This window comes from Armigeres subalbatus, chromosome 2 (genome assembly GCF_024139115.2).
Source record: "Armigeres subalbatus isolate Guangzhou_Male chromosome 2, GZ_Asu_2, whole genome shotgun sequence".
NCBI lineage: Eukaryota > Metazoa > Arthropoda > Insecta > Diptera > Culicidae > Armigeres > Armigeres subalbatus.
In genome coordinates this window covers 339853234-339870487 of record NC_085140.1, presented here as the reverse complement: position 1 = coordinate 339870487, position 17254 = coordinate 339853234, and positions in this window count along the sequence as shown.

Sequence of the window (17254 nt, the reverse complement as noted above, 5' to 3'; positions counted from 1 at the left end):
TTAGTGGCAGCATTATCAAGACGAGTCCAGCTCTAACGCTTCGAAGCGCTGCACAGTAGTAGAACAACCGGCCGGAACGCGGTCATAAATAGCAAGTTGAGCATTAACCAACTGATAATTTTATATTCGATCAATGGTTTATGGGGCGAGATAATATTATACAATATGAATGATGTGATCCAAAATGCAATTGTATCAGAGCAACGTATGATATTTTATTTCTTTGCAATTGTATCAGAGAAACGTATGATATTTTATTTCTTTTCTCATACTATAGGAAACTCAAGTGATGATACTTGTTGTACGTTTCACTTCCCAACTTATTATTTTTGAATACATGCCACGATAAGTCGAAACTTTTAAATAGTTTTTGCCTTTCTCGTATACTAAGTATACGTAAAGGCATGTTCGCTCCAAAACTAAACTAAACTTTTTATAAGAGGCCCGGAGACCCATAGTGTTATATACCGATCGACTCAGTTCGATGAATTGAGGTGATGTCTGTGTGTGTACGTGCGCAAAAAGTCTAGCTCATGTTCCAGGCATTTATCTTCAATCTACGACAGGAAATCCTGTCTCATTACCACTTGTCAAAATTGGCCAGGTCGGACTTAGAAGGCTTAGCAGTTATGACCAAATCCTTTGTTTACACACAAAACTCAGGAATAAGTCTAGCTCACTTTCCTAGTGTTTAGCCTTAACTGATATGCTTGCAACAAGTTGCAGTTGACGCAGAATCCCATCATTTCTTAAGGTCACTTCTGACGGAATCCAATTTTCAAAGTACTCGCGTTTTCAAGGGCACACCATTCGATACGGAAGCAACGCACAACTGTCATTTTTACTTTTTTAGCTTTGCTGCGTCGCAGCATGCGTGAAAAAATAAAAATGACACTTGTGCGTTGCTTCCGTATCGAATCGTGTGCCCTTGAAAACGCGAGTACTGAAAATTGATTCCGTCAGAGGACCTATAACGGAAATCAATCAGATCGGACTTTAGGCTCAGGAATTATGGCCAAATACTTTTTTTTATACGGAAAATGCATTTTAATACCTCATTTATGTTTCCGGCACATATGTTCAACCGATTTACTCGCAACAAGTTACCTTAGCCACGCACGCAGGGGAAAGAAGTTTTCTTATAACCAGTAAAGGAGGCCCATTAGACCCGCCTCTGGCGTGGCATGGCTACAGGATTACAATTATTGATCACAAGAAAGCAGCTTCACTGCGCGTGCGAGCGCGAGCCATGTCGTTCGAGATGCCGCGAAGAGCAGACCGCGGTCCCACCATCGGCATCGCCGGAATTCCTGCTGGAAATTTTATTCCTACCAATGGTGTGGGTCGTGCGATATTCGTCAGCATCAGCAGCGGTCAGATTAAATTTTCTTGTCTGAATTACTAACGATTGGCTACCATCAGCCAATAGCTCTTAAGCCACAACTTGAGGCGAGACGAATTTTGATCAAAGTACAAATAAAATAATGGTCTGCGACTTGTAACCTTTCCTGCTGCTAGAGGGATGGCAATCAGCAGTACGTACTTCACACGTAAGAATAGCCGCAAACCCACCTCAACATCCGAGTGAAGACACTTGCTCACAGATAGACCACGTGCTGGTCGACGGACGACATTTCTCGGATGTTATAGATGTATGGTCCTTCAGAGATCCGAACATCGACTCGGATCACTATCTTGTAGTTCCAAAAATTCTGGTGCGACTTTCCAGCGTCACGAATTCACGAAACAACAGAACGATGCGTTTCAATATCCAACGCTTGTCAGTTGAAGGAGTTGCTGAACAGTTCTGGTGGTAAGCTGGACGAGCGGATAGCAGATACCACCGGATCTGGCGACGTCAACAGATTGTGGGAAAATATCCATGAAACTGTGACTACAACAGCGCAGGCACTACACAGCGACGCCAACGAAATGGTTGGTTTGATGAGGAGTGCCAGCGAGTGCGAGTGCGAGTTCGTACCCGTTCCAACAAGGAGCGCTACAGTGTAGCAAGGGCAGAAGAGAAACGAATCCACCGCATAAAAAAGGAAACACGAAGAGAGTGTGATAGCTGAAGCGCAGGAGAACATGGATAGAAACGATATGTGGAGGTTTTACGCAACTGTCAATGGCGCGCGGCATAAGACCGGCAAACCGAGAGGGGAATTTGCTGATAGACAAGACTATGGTGGCAGCCAGGTGGAAGAAGCACTTCGAAGATTTGTTGAACGGTGAAAATGAAGGTGTATTAAGGAGCAGGATGGACATAGTTGGCGATGGTCAAGCCACCGACGAACCGACGTGTCACCCCATAGAAAATAATTCAAATTTGCTGCCCACGACGCCATGATGAAAAATCATCGAACACTACCGCCACCCCCATAATGACTCGCGAAGTTTTCATAGCTCAGCCACCAACCTACGTGTATTCACATAGCAGCGGAGTTGTGTCTTAACTCATTTGACAGGAGCGATCGCCCGCAAAAGCGAATGACCGTTAAAAAGTGTGAGACAATCAGAGAGCGCCAGTGACACGTCGGTTCGTCGGTGGTCAAGCTGTGGAACCACCAACGCTGGACGAGGTTAAGAAGGCTCTAAACGAGATAAAAAACAGTAAAGCTGCTGGGAAGGACGAGATCCAGGTCGAGCTTCCCAAACACGGAAGTGAGCAGCTGCATCAATCAATCCACCACAGTATCCAGAAAATATGGGAGAATGAAGAACTGCCTTCCGGCTGGTTGGATGGCCTCACATGCCCAATCTATAAGAAAGGGCACAAAGTATGCCAATTACAGAGGGATCACCCTTCTGAACTCGGTGTACAAAATCCTGTCGCGTATCCTGTTTAACAGACTGAGACCGCTTTAGGAGTCCTTCGTCGGCGAATACCAGGCAGGTTTTCGTGAGGGCCGATCAACGACGGATCAGATGTTTAGCCTGCGGATGATCCTTGATAAATTCCGGGAGTACAACTTGCAGACTCACCATCTGTTCATTGATTTCAAAGCAGCATACGACTCAGTAAAAAGAAATCAGTTGTGGCATATAATGTCCGAACATGGTTTTCCGGCGAAACTGATTAGATCTGGCGTGCAGAGGAACGGCACTATCATCACACGGTCGCATATGCTCAGGCTCAACCATTAACTCCATCAAGACAAAGTACATGGTGGCAGGTAGAGATAGAGGAAGACCTAGTGGTGTTGGTGCTGAAGTAGTGCTTGATGGGAATGTGTTTGAAGTTGTTGAAGAATATGTTTACCTTGGAACGCTTGTGACATGTGACAATAACGTTTCAGTGGCTCTTTATGGACATAAAGCATAGACGTTAAAAAAAGTGGACTGGAGAGCTTTCGAGGTTTTCGAGCGAAAAGTGCTGCGTACAATATTACTCGAAGGGAAACTAGAAAATGGTGTGTGGCGCAGATGCATGAATCATGAGCTGTATCAAGTATACAAAGCAGAAAATATTGTGAATCGTGTAAAATGCGGCAGACTTTAGTGGGCTGGTCGAATGTCGGAAGAAAGAATAGCGGAAACAATATTCAACAGAGAACTAGATAGGGGCCAGCGACTTCGTGGAAGGCCACGAACATGCTGGCTGAACGCGGTGGAATCGGACCTGGGGACCCTGAACGTTTGGGGAAACTGTTGAAATATCGCCCAATACCGATGATTATGGAGCTCTACAATACGCCAGGCATAGGTGTATCGACGCTGTAGCCAACCAGGTATCCAGGAAAGTAGTGCAATTTACTTTACATAACATATTTCAGTGTGAACAACACTCACAGGGTCCAATTTTTTTTATAATACTATTCTAGCATTAACTATACTATGTGTGAACAATATGTTTCTTCTGGACATCCCTAGCGACTCCAAAATGACTTTTATGACTGATGAAAGATGTAATGCAAATTTTGCCAAAGAAAACTACAGAAACCCGTGCCAATGGAAACCCGTCATGTCCATGCCAGTTCATAAAGATATTGTACGATATTGCACTCATTTTTGCCTAAACCAGATGTTCTAAGTTCTACAAACTGTTCTGGAGTTTGGATCAATCGGTCTACCAGGTCAACTGCGCTCGATAGATATCTGAAATCGACCAGTCATGCCCATACAAGTCCGATGAACCCACACGTATGTTTTGCAACTCAGATGTGGGCCCTCCTTAGCCGTGCGGTAAGACGCGCGGCTACAAAGCAATACCATGCTGAGGGTGGCTGGGTGCGATTCCCGGTGCCGGGCTAGGCAATTTTGGGATTGGAAATTGTCTCGACTTCCCTGGGCCTAAAGGTGTCATCGTCCTAGCGTCATGATATCCGGATGCAGAAATGGTAACTTGGCTTAGAAACCTCGCAGTTAATAACTGTGGAAGTGCTTAATGAACACTAAGCTGCGAGGCGGCGCTGTCCCAGTGTTGGGATGTAATGCCAATAAGAAGAAGAAGAAGATGTTCCCAAAGCAGATGTTTCAGGTTATCCAATCTGTTCGGGAATTTGTATCAATTGGTCTACTTGGTCAATTGTGCTCGAAAGCTATCTGAAATCGACCAGCCATGTCCACAAAAGTCCGTAGAGCCCACGGGTATGATTTGCAACTCAGTGATACCCAAACCAGGTGTTCTAGATTCTCTGAACTATTTTGGAATTGAGATTATTTGGTCTACCAGATCACTATGCTCGATACAAATCTGGCATTGACCAGTCATGTTCATAAGTTCGTAGTAGACCGCCGATGATTTTCTTATGCCGCTGTTCCTGATAAAATTCCCAAGGAATTCCAGGAGGAATTCTTGGAACAACTACAGAAGGAGTTCTAGGAATAACTTCCTGGAGGACTGCTTGTAACAACTTTCGGAGGAATTTCTGGTTGAATTCCAGAAGGAATTCCCGAAGGAGTTCCAGAAGAAATCTCCGGGGGAATTCTAGAAGGAAGTTCTGCACTAATTCCTGCCGGAACATCCTGAAAAATTCCGGAAGGAACTTCCGAAGGAATTTCAGAATGCACATCCGGAGCATTCCAAAAGCATCTTACGAAAGAGCTCAATAAGGAGGAATGCCAGAACAACATTCCTGGAGCAACTTCCAGAGGAATTCTTGGAGGAATTAGAGGAGCTTCCTGAGGAATTCCTGGAGGAGCTTCCGGGGGAATTGAATTCCTGCCGGAACTTCCGGAGGGATTCCTGCCAGAACTTCCGGAGGAATTCCTGCCGGAACTTCCGGAGGAATTCCTGCCGGAACTTCCGGAGGAATTCCTGAAGGAACTTCCGGAGGAGTTCCTGGAGGAACTTCCGGAGGAATTCCTGGAGGAACTTCCGGAGGAATTCCTGGAGGAACTTCCGGAGGAATTCTTAGAGGAACTTCCGGAGGAATTCCTGGAGGAACTTCCGGAGGAATTCCTGGAGGAACTTCCGGAGGAATTCCTGGAGGAACTTCCGGAGGAATTCCTGGAGGAACTTCCGGAGGAATTCCTGGAGGAACTTCCGGAGGAATTCCTGGAGGAACTTCCGGAGGAATTCTTGGAGGAACTTCCGGAGGAATTCCTAGAGGAACTTCCGTAGGAATTCCTGGAGGAACTTCCGGACTGTAGTAAATTTTACTATATTTAAAAAAAAAAAACATCCACACTCACGCTCCTCTAGGGAAAAATGAGGATTCTTAGAAATATACATCACCATTATGGTAAACCTAGGTGAGACTGTTTGAAAATTTTAGTTCCCATGATTTTCTGATCACGGTAGTCCACGTTAGTATTTTTATCATGGTGTTCGTAGTTCTTAAAAGAGGTGTGCGTTCGGTTGACCGGTGAAAGCTAATGAAAAAACTAGATTAATCGCCACGCGCTCTTGAAATAATGTAGTATTGGGCAATAAATTTAAAATAAATATAACAGCAATATTGTAAATCTTCACTAATTGTATTGATTTTTCACCTCAATATATTTTAATGCAAATCAATTGCCAAAAAAAGTGGATTACGTGCTGAAAACATCGTCAAATCATGAAATTCATTGATAAGTATCACCAACTTGAAAATGCTTCTACTTTTTCAACATGGCCACCATAAATTTCGATCGTAAAAATGCTGTTCTTATTACACATCGTTTTTAACTCTTTGCGATGCAAATATTCTTATTGGGGTTATTCATTTGACCACATTGCGACCAAAAACTTTGGCTTTATTCTAGCTTTAAAAATGGGATTTATAACGCTCTTAATCACAACCGTAGAGCTGCTCATAAGGTCAATAGGCGCTTGACGTTTGAAGCTTTCTCAGCATTTATTTGAAACGTTTATTGATAGCAATAAGAGCGACAATAAAACTAAGCAACTAGCTGCGGTGATTGCTATTTTAAATCCAATATAAGAATTTAATGAAATCCAAGGCTGTGTTATATATGTAAAGAGTTAGGTTGTACTAGCTACCAAGCCGAATAACATTTTTATTTCTTTCCGTGTAGAACTGTGTCTCCATGGTATCGGTGATTGTTTTTACGAAGCATTCGGAGTCCCAAACAACTATCGAAATCCGCATACTTAAGCAACTTGGTCCCCGCTTTCTGCATTGCGTTTGAAGTTTGTGTCGAAATTATTATAAGAAGACATAAATAATGCTTTTTTACCTTTCTCGTACACCAAGGTGCAACGAAAAGGCTATATGCACTGCCAAGACGATTTTGTGATAGAAGGCCCGGAGACCCATAGTGTTATATACCAATCGACTCAGCTCGACGAATTGAGATGATGTCTGTCTGTATGTGTGTGTGTATGTGTGTACGTGTGTGTATGTATGTGCGCAAAATAAAACTCACTTATCTTTTAGGTACTAATCTTGATTCGATTTGTTTGCATTTCCCATTATTTCCTATTGAAAATTTGCTAGATCGGACGATACGATTTCCATACAAAAAACACGCTAAGAAAATCTCACTCAAGTCTTTTTAGTGTATATAATGCACGAGAATGGCATAAACACCGCTAGGTCGATGAATCAGAGTTTTGATCCTAGAGGTTACAATACAATTCGTAAACCGAGTGACTCACTGCATTAGAGATATAGGATGCCGAGAAACATTGCTCAAATTCATTATTATGACCTATGAGAGTACCACTATGCGCCGTTGATGGTGGCAGTATTCAACAGCTCCGACCGATCGACCAACAGCAGAGACGAACAGAATAATTACCATCGACCATCGTTTTGATCGGCTGTTGTGTGTCTTATTGGGCCACTACTGCTGGTGCTGCAGGATATTCAACATTTTCATTATGCTTGTTCGACAGTTCAACAGTTCTCGTGGAAGACGGGAAATGCTAAATGGAAAACTAAAGAACTATGTGGAAAACCACCTGGTCAGTATTGAAACAGACCGGACTTGGTTACTTTCGATTGCGTGAAAAGGTGGGGTTGTAATGCCAAGAAATAAGTAGAAAAAAGTTTTTTTTGAGCCAATCTCTGTTTATATAAATGTTGATATCGAACTTTATTGCCATAACCACCACAATTATTTTGATCGCATCTGCGACTGTGACATTACACTGCTGAGAAGGATAGAAACTGCGTCCGAGTGGTTTTAATTGGTCCATCGAACCGAAGTACTAATCTTCTCCCAAAATGGTTCTGTTTGTGTCACAATGCTTATGAAGCGCAGACTGTAACATCCACATTGAAACCGAATAGAAATATTGTTGTTGATTAACGCAATCGACTAAAAACAATTCCTTATGGTACCGTTTTGTAGCACATTCCGAATACATTCAGTAGAAATTAATATAGGGTAAATTATCGTATCGCTTTGGTAGGTTTATCCGAAAATTTTGTACATTATAGTACCCCTTATACAAATGATGACTTTTTAACTTTATATTTTGTTTCTCCCTTTTTTTTAGCCATCTATTTATCTACCTATATTGAATAAACTTCTCCCTACATGATAATAATATGACTATCAGTTAAGGGAGGATAACGAATTGAAGAGATTCCACAAGAGTACTGAGACTGTGCTGCCAATTGATTAGATTAGAAACATTATGCCAAAACCTCCCGAACATGAGTCCAAAATTTTGGTTAGTACAGTATTTTTAGCAGGGTGCAAAGCGTCGTTGGTCTCCGATCAATACGATAAACAAACGTTCGTGACAATGAGACAGTCCAATTCATCGATTATAGTGGTACGGCCAAAGAAAACGGCGACGACGACGGCGACGTCAACGATGGCGCGAGAACGACGAAGCGCGAAAGGGTCGACCATTGATGGTAGTAATAAACAGTAAAATTAATTCTTGCCAATTAAACAGAGGGGGATGATTGTTTGGATGACGATTCATATCAATTGGTGGTGAAATTAGGAACCCAAACAGAGAATTTTCCTGGAATGCTGCACTCATAGCACGGGGGTTAACCGAAAATTGAGGCAATTATGTTAGAGTTTATCGTGGCTTTTGGGATCGGGTGCAAGATGTAATTAATGGCATTTCTAACTTGATAACTCTAAAGTTAGTTAATAGTTTTTGAAGGAAGTAATCACTGAGCCAAAGTTCTTTTGCTATGAATTTTGATAATGGGATGAAACGGTCAGCCGTATACAATGGCTCAAATTAAATATAATAATCAAATATTTTGCAACCAAATTAATATGTCAGCCAGTGGTGTAATATTCATTTTGACTCAATTATTATTTATTCAGACTAAGGCCGAAGTGGCCTGTGCAGTACATAAGAGTCTTCTCCATTCGGCGGTAAATTTAGTTACTTATCATTTCGTTTTCTCTGTTTTCTCTTATTGGCGATACCTCATTAATGCAGCTAAAAGAAGGTAGGACCGTAACAAACGTGTAAGATGAAACGTATAGAGCATTTTCTCGGTTCACCTCGTGCGAGGATAGTATTGACGCTATATTTTTAAATTAATACACGTTCCAATCGATTCTGAAATTAGTGAGACAAATTGACTCGAGTTTGTGTTTTTTCATCAAAGGTAACATGGGACAATTATGTGTAGAACGGCAGCATGGATCTATCTCGTTTATTTATCAAGTTATAGCCGTTTTGGTTAAAACTTTTTTTTTTCAAAATCAAATAAAACGTTTTAAACAAAAAAAAAACGCTCTCTCATTTTTCCCACCATAAACGAAGAAAAGTGCGAGGTTTCGAATAGAACCAAGAGATCGGTTGGCTCCGTTTAGAAATATTTGCATATGAAAAAAACATGTTTATCATAGAAAAACTCAAATAACTTTTTTGATATAAGAGATAGATCCATGGTTCTTTAACAAAAATGTGCGTCTTCAAAAGTTCTAAAAGTACTCGGAGCTAAGTTTTCACGAGAAATGAATGTATAGCAAGTTATGGGAAGAAAATCGATTTTTAGGGACAGCGCTAACGTATTTATTGAAAAAGCTCATAACTTGGGAACCATAAGTGATGAAAAAAAGTTTCTTCGGCAAAGTTGCTCTAAATTAAATGCCCTACATCTTTGTGAAACATTGCACATTTATATACCTAAAAATTAAAAAGGTAATACCGTGGACCCCCGATAATTTGAACGGTACCTCATTCAAATTAACGGGGTTCATTTTTAATTTGAACTTCTGGTTACTCTATAAGCATCAGAAAAACTGGTTTCTGGCTGCTCTCTTTGCTGGTTTGTTTTGATTCTGCGTTCCATTTCACGATGTTCCATTTTTCTTCTCTCGATTCCACGTGGTAATTGGCGTTTGATCTATTTTTAATTTGAACGATGTTCAAACCAACGCAACGGGGTTCAAATTAAAAAGTGTTCAGATTAAAAACGATCATATTACCGGGGGTCCACGGTATTATGAATTTCTAAAATATAGGTACCACCCTAATGTCGCTACATGGAAGAAAAAATCGTCAAAAAATGTGATTTTTTTTGCAGTATACACTATATATCTAAAACTAATGGTTTAGGCGCAAATGGAATACTTTCGGAAATATGTTAGCCAAATTCGCGAAGTCGAGGCATATTCTGCTCTTCCCTCATATGGGAAAACCGAGAAAACCCATTGCTATCTGTCATAGTTTGAGTGAAATGTGGCCGCCATCTCCTCCTCTCTGTTGCTCTACTGTAAGAACCAATAAAGAACTGTCATTAGTTGAACCGGTGCCAGTGAAAGTGGTACATGTTACATTGAGTAAATTTCACAAGAGACGCATTTTTCCAAAAAACTTCGAAAATAAAATTCAAATTAGCAATTTTCTGCATCTCAACTGTACCAACATGCTATGACTGATGTGTCTAAAGGTAGTAATGAGAAATATGCGAAGTTTCTTGACAAATTTCAAGTTTGTTAGATCAAAATGCACATGTACTACTATTACTGGGAACAAAATGCAACAGAAACCAATAATCGTTTCCAGTAAAAGTGGTACATGTACATTTAAAAAATTATTTAAAACGACAGTAAACCATCTAGAAATGTAAAATAGGGTTAAAACCAGTGACGAAAACATACATGTTGTCAAATTTTCTTATCAGTAAGCTGATTTTAGTGAGTAGAACTGTACATGTACCACTTTTCCTGGCAACGAAATTGCCATTGCCATTGCAACGAAATTGCCATTTTTTCTTCTAAAAGCTCTCTTTTTGCCGTCCAACCACACCAACGCAACGATTAAAAGGAACCAACTGCAACAGGAAAACCAAAATAATCCACACTATCAATAGTCCACAAACGTCAACGTCCCAATAATCCACAAACACAACGTCTAATCACAGTCAAAAATTCAGATGTATGTATTGTAATCTGAAAATAGAGAAAAAAAACCCAGATCAATCCACCTAGCGTTGGTGGCGCCTTTCTCGCCCATTAAAAAAAAGAAAAACAAATAAAAGAGGTCGAAATAGCACTTTAGGGGTATAGATTTTACTTTTTACATCAATTCATATGCATTTGCGGTCATTTGAATCCATTGCTGTAATTAAAAAAAAAATCGTTTTTGAAATTTTTTTCCCAAGGGGGGACCCTTGGCAGAAAAATATTATTTTTTCAATAACTTTGGAACGCAGTGACCGATTGGGTCAATTTTTAATAGGAAACAACTAGATCACAATCCGCGTCGACTGCAACTTGTTGCGAGCAAATCGAATAATGCTAAGTACCAAAAAGTGTGTCTCACATTTTTCACACACACACACACACACACACACACATGGCTCCCCATGGCCACTGCAAGTTAGACCGGGACCATCGTCCCTAACCCCTAGTCCCAAGGCGTCAAGCGACCCGTGCCGAGGGGATGCATGGCCAGGGGGTGAAATAATAAGCTAGGCCTTTAACGGAGCCTGTGGGGTACCTGGGCACCCCTACAGTAATTGTCCCTTACAGCGTCATGCTGGGCTCTGGCGTGGTGGACCTCTTTTCCCGACCAACTCGTGGGACCAAAATGGAAAACCAAGTCAATTCTTCAATTAGTGGTAGTAGTGTACGCGACAACCTCTTCGCAAGAGGTGAGTTGTTCAGGTCTCCACCAAGGAGCCCAGAGGCAATAGTCGGCAGCTCAGTGCGCAGCTCCAGCGTGGGTCACTTAACCTTCATATCGGCTAGCCGGTAGAGGTTATTGACGGCCCATGGCTTGTGGAGGCGTTGAACCGCAAACGCGATGGGCTTTCGGCCTTCGAAGTGGCGACGGAACAGCTGGACGCCATCATCGACTTTGCGTCATCGAAGCATAATATCAGTAAGGACCTCAAGAGGAGCTTGCTGAAACTTCGAAAGTCGATGTTGGACGCCAAGCTAGAAACGGCGGTCGGGACGGCCAAGTGCAAACCCGTGAAATCCATGGAGTCGAGGTCTACCCAGACTGAGGCCCAAGAATTCGCGGATTTGGGCAAGGTCGAATCGACCGAGGGCGTGCCAGCGAAGACGCACAGTGGGACCAATTCCAAAGAGACGGTCAAAAATGTTAGAAGTGAATAAAATGGTCTAGCAGGCCACATATTATGATATTTCATTGAATGGGTGGTCCATCTTCTCGGCATCACCGACCCGTAAGCTAAAGATCCACTACCGGAACGAAAGGTGGGGCACCAGTCGTCGCAAGCACGCTAACGTTCTCAAAGACAACGTGCTTGCACCAAGTGATGCCTCATCAAACATCAATGGCTGGCGCCACCAGTGTAGAGTTCTATTTTTATTAGCAGTTTCACAGTTATTAACTGCTACCTTTAATTACCAATTTCTGCCGCCTCACTGCAGTGCTAACGGAAAAATGTATTCCATTATTGGAATGGATTTTGTTTCATCCCTACACAAAGTAAAGCTGTAGAGACGCAAATCGTTTCTTGATATTACGTTTCATGTGAAAAACTCATGATCTTTTTACAGAGTAAGTATGGAAAATTAGCCGTAGGGGTCAAATAAAATACTCTCCCTGCATTGCAACTAAACATGACATGACTTGATAGTTTGTCCTACTTCCTTTAACAATATTTTCAAAATCTCAGAGCGCAAGTGTCTGTAAAAACCCATGATCACGTGGAATTTCCTTAATTAAAATATGTGTGAGACAAGAACAAATTGTACTAGGGGGCCGTACACATATTACGTATGCCCTTGTGGGGGAGGGATCTGTCGTTTTACCTATAAATAAAAAAATCATTTGTATGTAAGAAATCTTACATGAAGGGAGGGATGTTGAAAAATAACGAAAACAGAAATAACGCTTACGTAATAAGTGTACGACCCCTAGACAATTTTCAGCTGATGTCGCACCATTGTATTGGGGCAAGTGAGAAGTAGAAAGAGAAGAGAAAACATATTGTGCGTTGCTTTTTATCAAAATTGATTGGCAAGACCGAAACAACCACTGTCAGTAAAACCGAAATAACTGAGCCGGCGGAGGGTGGCGGAACCTAATTTCTGCAGGATTGGATTCCTGACAAAAAAATGAAACTACAGTGTGAATTTCATTGATGGGTACCGATGGGTACCATTTTGAATTTCACAATGAATACAGCAAGAAGATAATACAATAATAATTTTATACATAAAAAAGACCGAGTACTTTCTGCGCGATCAAAAATAATTTATCAACGTATATGCGTGGCTTTATTAGTTTTTGGACTACACTTTGTGATGGTGCCAAATATAATAGGTTTTGGTGATGTATACGTTGTGGCCAACATAATGAAGCAGTAAAATAAATGTTACAAGATTTAACAGAATTAAAAATCGACAACAAGCTCAACTTGTATTGACTATAAAGGTAAGATCCAACCGAATAAAATGACTCAAAACTATGTTTACATCATCGTTAAGTATTCTACTAACAACCCATGACTCAAGTTATCAATTTGGATCATTTTGAAAAAATGGTTTTTGACCGTCTTTTTGAAGATTGGTCCTTCTGTGAGACGGTGGTGCCAAAGTCTACCCAGACTGAGGCTCAAGTATTCGCAGGCACGTCTGGGGTGTCGGCTCCAACGGAGCAGACACAAAAACGGGGGAGACAGTCTCCAGGGGATGAGCTCCCTGGGGGCCGCCCCAAAACGCGGAGGGTTACTACCCCGAACAAGGGTAGTGGGGCTGGGAAGCTGAACCCCGGCCAGGTACCTCCAAAACCGGGGGAGGAAGGACCTGGAAAGGTCCGTCCACCCAGGAAAGACGGTGGTAAGGGGTTACGGCAGGCTGAGAGCTCTCAGCCGCCCCAGACCAGGGAAATAGGGTAGCAAGGCGAATGAGGGTAGCAAGAAGTCTAGGGTAGGCGCCAATCGCTCCAGGGGCGATGCCCTAGTAATCAAAACGGACGAGGCTAAGTACTCGGACGTCTTGAAGGCGATGAGGAGAGACGTCAAACTCGGTGAACTCGGCGCCGACGTACGTCGAATAAGACGTACCCGGATGGGCGAGATGATCCTCGAGCTAAAGCGGGGCGACTCGCAAAAGGGCGCCGCCTACAAAAAGTTGGCGGAGGAAGTCCTAGGCGAGACGGTCAAGGTGAGGGCACTCACGACGAAGGTGATTCTAAGGGTTAAAGACCTGGACGAGTGTGTGGAGGCGAGTGGAGGCGTCCACCGCAGCCGTTCGGCTACGGAAAGGTTCGGCAGGGACACAGGTAGCATTGGTTCGGCTACCTGCAGCGGACGCCTCCAAGGTAGTCAAGTTAGGGAGCGTCAAGGTGGGGTGGTCGGTATGCCCTGTGGGCATATATGAGCAAGCTGAAGTTTGCTTCAAGTGCCTGGAACCGGGGCACAAGCAATGGGACTGCAAAGGCCCTGACAGAAGCAAGCTCTGTCGACGCTGCGGATTGGAGGGACATAAGGCACAATGCTGCACGAACCCTCCCAACTGTTTGATCTGTTCCAGCAAAGCTGCGAACAGCAAGCACGTTTGAAGTGCCCGGCGTTTAAGCGTGCTGCAAAATCACAGTGCAGGTAACGCAGCTAAACCTGAACCACTGTGATGCAGCCCAGCAACTGCTGTGTCAGACAGTTGCTGAATGGGGGACGGATATCGCCATCATAGCAGATCCTTACCGGGTACCCGCCAGGAACGGTAATTGGGTCACCGATGGGTCTAAAATGGCGGCGATATGGACAACGGGGAAATACCCAGTCCAAGAATTGGTGTCTTCGACACACGAGGGCTTCGTCATTGCCAAAATCAACGGGGTCATCTTCTGCAGCTGCTATGCGCCTCCTCGATGGTCGATCGAGCAGCTCGGTCGAATGCTAGATTGTTTGACGGCTAACTTGACGGGGCGTAGGCCGGTGGTGATAGCGGGGGACTTCAACGCTTGGGCCGTGGAATGGGGAAGCCGATCCACGAATCAACGGGGGCAGATCCTGCTGGAATCACTGGCCATGTTGGATGTGGACTTGGCTAATGTCGGTACCAAAAGTACCTACAGCTGGAACGGTGCCGAGTCGATTATCGACGTTACGTTCTGGAGCCCTGGCCAAACGAGTAGTTCGAACTGGAGGGTAGATGATGGCTACACTCACAGCGACCACCTGGCGGTTCGCTACAGTATCGACTATACGACCAGCATTCAGCGGACGGAAGAAGGGGCGAGGCCTAGTCCTCGTATGTGGAAGACATACTTCGACGACGAGGTGTTTAAGGAAGCGCTCCGCCGCGAGCACAATACTCTCGGTCTGAGCGGCGAGCAGCTGGTAACAGTACTCTCGCGTGCATGCGATGTCACCATGCCTAGGAAAGTCCACCCTAGGAATGGGAGACCACCGGCTTACTGGTGGACTCAAGCAATTGCGAACCTGCGCCGCGCCTTCCTACGGGCAAGGAGGCGGATGCAGCGATCACGCACAGAAGAGGAGCGTGTTGAACGACGGGTGGCGTTCGTGGTTGCTAGAGTCGCTCTGAGAACTGAGATTAGATCAAGCAAAAAGCCTGCTTCGAGGGCCTGTGTCAAAGTGCCAACGTGAATCCATGGGTGACGCCTATAGGGTCGTAATGGCTAAGACACGTGGGGCGATGGCCCCTACAGAGCGGTCTCCAGAGATGCTGGAGAGGATCATCGCGGGCTCTTCCCACGTCACGACCCAAGTCCCTGGCCTCCCCTTAGTGGAGCTGCCACGGGCCAGGGTGGCCGACGAGGGAAGAGTAACGGTGGCGGAACTTGCGGGGATTGCCCTTAGTGTAGATAAGGCGCCAGGACCGGATGGTATTTCGAACCTGGCCATCAAAGCGGCCATTGCCGAGGCTCCCGAGATGTTCAGATCTGTTATGCAGAGATACCTGGACGAGGGAGTCTTCCCTGAAGCATGGAAAAAGCAGGGCTTGGTCCTATTGCCAAAAGCGGGAAAACCATCGGGAGATCCGTCGGCATATAGACCAATATGCCTGCGGCGGGGAAGGTGCTCGAGAAGATCATCCTCATCAGGTTGTTGATACGCACGGAGGGTGCGGATGATCTATCGAGTAACCAGTTTGGCTTCAGGGAAAGGGTAAGTCGACCGTAGACGCTATCTTGTCGGTTACCAAATCCGCGGAGATAGCTATCCAGCGTAAGAGGAGGCGAGTTCGCTATTGTGCAGTAGTGACTCTCGACGTGAGGAATGCTTTCAATAATGCCAGTTGGGCAGCTATTGCAGATGCGCTCCTGCGTCTTGAATTCGAGAACCTGTACAAGATTCTCGGAAGCTACTTCAGAATCGAGTACTGGTATACGACGCGGAGGCGGGTCGGAAGTGCGTTGACATAACCTCAGGGGTTCCGCAAGGTTCCATACTGGGTCCGGTGTTATGGAACGTCATGTACGACGGTGTCTTGAGGTTAAAGTTCCCGGTGGGCGTGACAATCGTCGGCTTCGCTGACGATATTACGCTGGAGGTCTACGGCGAATCGATCGAAGAGGTGGAATTGACTGCAGCCCACTCGATCGCAATTGTGGAGGAGTGGATGAGTTCCAGGAAGTTAGAACTGGCTCACCATAAGACTGAGGTGGTTGTTGTTATCATCCGAAAGTCGGAGCAACAAGCGGTGATAAGGGCAGGCAACTGCACGGTCACCTCTGAACGCTCCATCAAACTCTTGGGGGTAATGATCGACGATAAGCTCACCTTTGGTAGCCACGTCAATTACGCCTGCAAGCGTGCCTCCACAGCTATAGCGGCATTGTCCCGGATGATGTCCGATAGCTCTGCGGTTTATGCCAGCAAGCGTAAGCTTCTGGCTAGCGTTGCTCTGTCCATACTGAGGTATGGGGGGCCAGCTTGGGGCACGGCCCTGCGTATTAACTGCTACAGAACGAAGTTAGAAAGTACGTATAGGCTCATGTGCCTAAGAGTTGCGAGCGCGTACCGTACCGTGTCGCCCGATGCACTTTGCGTCATCACCGGTATGATGCCTATTGACATCGTTATCGGCGAAGACATAGAGTGCTTCGAAATGCGCGGCACGAGAGGCATCCGTAGGACTGTCAGGTTGGCCTCAATGGTCAAATGGCAGCGTGCGTGGGACAGTTCCACTAAGGGTAGATGGACACATAGGTTGATACCGGAGATAGGTACGTGGGTCAAGAGGCGCCATGGGGAAATCACTTTCTACCTGACCCAGGTTTTTTTTTTTTTTTTAATCTTTATTAGTGTGTTTTTTTTAATTGTAAACTAAGTTCACCGGTTCGGACACTCGGCCTCGCCCGAGTGTCCAGTGTGCGTAGGTTTAGAGGAAACGGCGGAACACGTGTTGTTCGTGTGCCCGCGTTTTCGCACAATGCGTGACCACATGCTTGCCACATGTGGTCTGGACACTACCCCGGACAACC